A 3,422-nucleotide genomic window follows, 5' to 3' on the forward strand; every position below is an offset into this window, starting at 1 on the left:
GGATCAAGCCCCACATGTGCTGAGCATGGAGCCTGCTTGGGATTCTCTCTCCTTCTTTCCCTCTGTCCCTCTCCCCTGATCACTTTCTTTCTCTGTTTCTCTCTGTCTCTCTCCCAAAAATAAAAATTTCAAAAATTTTTTTAAGAACAGAAAGAAGGAAAGGGAAAGATATGCTTTAAGATTTTCTCGGTTTTCCTCAAATGTCTAGCAGTTCTTAATTGGCATTTATACTGAAGAATAAAGCACTGTGGCAGGTGGCTGTCGTGGAGCTGCACTACTGTGGTGCACGGGAGTCTGTTTCCTGAGAGGTTATTTCCCTAGGATGGGGGCAGGAAGTGTCCACTGNGAAGCAGGCTCCAGCCTCCGAGCTGTCAGCGCAGAGCCCAACACAGGGCTCGGATTCATGAACTATGAGATCATGACCTGAGCTGAAGTTGGATGCTTAACCCACTGAGCCACNTTTTGGCCATCTCCACTGTTTTATATTTTTATATTTCATTATGTTTTCTGTTTAATTTTTATTAATTTCTTCCTCCTATGTTCTTTTGTCCATTTCTGCCTTCGTGAATTGAATGCTTCAAGATTCGTCAACTCGGGGTGCCTGGGTGTCTCGGTTGGGTTTCCAATTCTTTTTTTTTTTTAAGTTTTTGGGGCACCTGGGTGGCTCAGTCAATTAAGTGTCCGGCTTCAGTTCAGGTCATGATCTCATGGTTCATGGGTTCGAGCCCCACGTCAGGCTCTGTGCTGACAGCTCAGGCTGCAGCCTGCTTCAGATTCTGTCTCTGGCTCTCTCTGCCCCTCCCCCACTTGTGCTCTGTCTTTCTGTCTCTAAAATAAATGAACATTAAACAATTAATTAAAAGAATTTTAAACGTTTATTCATTTTTGAGAGGCAGAGCACAAGTAGGGGAGGAGCAGAGAGAGAGGGAGACACAGAATCCGAAACAGGCTCCAGGTTCTGAGCTGTCAGCACAGAGCCCAATGCTAGGGCTCAAACTCAAGGACCGTGAGATCACGACCTAAGCTCAAATCAGACGCTTAACTGACTGAGCCACCCAGTCACCCTAGGCTTCAGATTCTTGATTTCGGCTTAGGTCATGATCTCGAGGTTCCTGAGTTTGAGCCCTGCATCAGGCTCCACTCTTGCAGGGGGAAGCNACCTGCCCTTACTGCCATCTTCCTGTAATATTTTGAAGTGAATCCCAGATACCATATCATTTTTTCTCTAAATATTCTAGAGTTTATCTCTAAAACATAGAGCATATATTTTTTAATTTTTTAAAAAGCATAGCCATAGTATCATCTCTAAGCGAATTGACAATAATTCTCTGATGTTATTAATCATTCTTTTTGTTTTAGTAAATCCATTGGAGGCTGCAGCTGTGTTCTTTTGTGGATGTATCATTGACGATATCCACAGATATGAAAAATTGTGAATATATTCAGTGCATTCTTCTTCCATGAGTAAGAATGTATAAATGAGAAAAACCACTTACCTGTGCCCTTCAGTGTCCTAGCTCTCCATCCCTCAGGCTCTTAACTCCATCAGCAGGGTCCTGGATGGAGACAAATTGATCAGGCCTTAAAATACTATTACAAAGATGACAAAAACAGGTAAACTAAAGTTAGGTAGTTAAAATAAGCAAGTAGGGATACCTAAGTGGCTCAGTCGGTTAAGAATCTGACTCTTGAACTTGGCTCAAGTCATGATCTCATGGTTCATGAGTTCAAGCCCTGCGTAGGGTTCTGCACTGATAGTGCAAAGCCTGCTTGTAATTCTCTCTCTGCCCTTGCTCTACTCACTCATTCTCTCTCACAGTAAATAACTAAACTTAAAAAAAGAAGTAAACCTAGTGAATTGGTCATTCAGTGAATTAGCTATTCAGAATTGATTGTGTGTATATTTACCTGGATCTGTACTTGATTTCTCCAGAAAGAAAACCTCAGGTTATCTGGGGTGCCCTCCCTGACCTGCTCAGCACGAGAGAGGGCCCTCTGTGTCCCCTGGGGCCTCAAAGACTATTTTCCAGAGATTTGTCGAAGTCTCTAATTGTCTGACATCCTTTCTTCCATTCTCTGTCTTTCTGGGATGATACCTGTTTAAAGTTCCCTTTACTGTCTTTTGACTGGGATTGTGAAAGAGCAAAGAGGTCAACGTGTGCTATCAGTCCATCATTCTTTCATTGGAAATTAGTGGAACTTATTTTAAAACCTCCTCCTCCTGCTATGTGCTTTATAAACTTAGTTTCCTTGGGTGTTCATTCTTCTGCTGGCTCTGGTGGGTCTCATGGGATTGGCTTTCTTCCAATATTTTCTTTATTTCTTTCTTCCCTAATGATCATCTTTATGTCTTACTGTGTATTTGTCTTCCTCTACTCGTTAACTTACTAAAAAAAAAAAAAAGTTTAGGGGCCCCTGGGTGGCTTATGGTTAAGTGACAATTCTTCATCTCAGCTCAAGTCATGATCTCACAATTGGAGAGATCGAGCCCCATGTAGTCAGGCTCTGCGCTGACAGCATGGAGCCTGCTTAGGATTCTCTATTTTTACAAAAAGTTTAGAGGGGAACTTGGGTGGCTCAGTCAGTTAAGCGTCTGAGTCTTGATTTTGGCTCAGGTTATGANCAAAGGGAGAGAGAATCCAAAACAGGCTCTCTGTCACCACAGAACCCAGTTCAGGGCTTGAAATCACGAACTATGAGATCATGACCTGAGCCAAGACCAAGAGCCCAACACTTAACTGACTGAGCCACACAGGCACCTCGAAATAAACTTTAAAAAAAGTTTAAAACCGATATTTATCAGAGTTAAAAGTAAAAAAGTCATCTCCCACCTACTCAAGACTAGAACATTCACATGGGTTTCATTCCCCAATTCCTAGATATTTTAATTTAATTTCAAGAATCTCTCTATATCAGTTGCATGAAATTTCACAACCTAATTTATTAAAATGTGACTAAGTTGGTCTAGATTCATTGCTTACCACTATTTCTTGTATTCCCTGAAAAAAAAAAAACTGCTGCCTTAAATTCTTTCTGGAACAAGACAGCAAGTGGATGAATAGATGGATGGATGGATGGATGGGAGATTATTCATTTTGGTCACCCCAGTCAGAATGAAGCTCTCCCGCACACAACCTCCTACTGGACTTTCTATCAGAACATGTACCTATGTGTCTTCAGTGTCTGTTCCATGTATCAGTCCTCACTGCTCAGTTTCTCACCTATAAAATACAAGAAGTAGCAGCACCTGGGTGGCTCAATCGGCTGAGTGACCGACTCCAGCTCAGGTCACGATCTCATAGTTCACGAGTTCAAGGCCCACATCAGGCTGTCTGCTGTCAGTGCAGAGTCAGCTTCAGATCCTGTCTCCCTCTCTCTCTCTGCCTCTCCTCCCCACTCCCCCCCCCGCCCCACTCCTTCTG

At 42.7% G+C, this 3,422-nt stretch overlaps 1 protein-coding gene across 1 annotated transcript in view; it reads left to right on the top strand.

The window, feature by feature from the left end:
• Nucleotides 1–3,422, top strand: part of HDAC6 (histone deacetylase 6) — a 21,165-nt gene that overhangs the window by 8,307 nt on the left and 9,436 nt on the right. The gene's annotated exons all lie outside the window — the stretch shown is intronic.

This window comes from Crocuta crocuta, unplaced genomic scaffold (assembly GCF_008692635.1).
Source record: "Crocuta crocuta isolate KB4526 unplaced genomic scaffold, BGI_CrCroc_1.0 scaffold943, whole genome shotgun sequence".
NCBI lineage: Eukaryota > Metazoa > Chordata > Mammalia > Carnivora > Hyaenidae > Crocuta > Crocuta crocuta.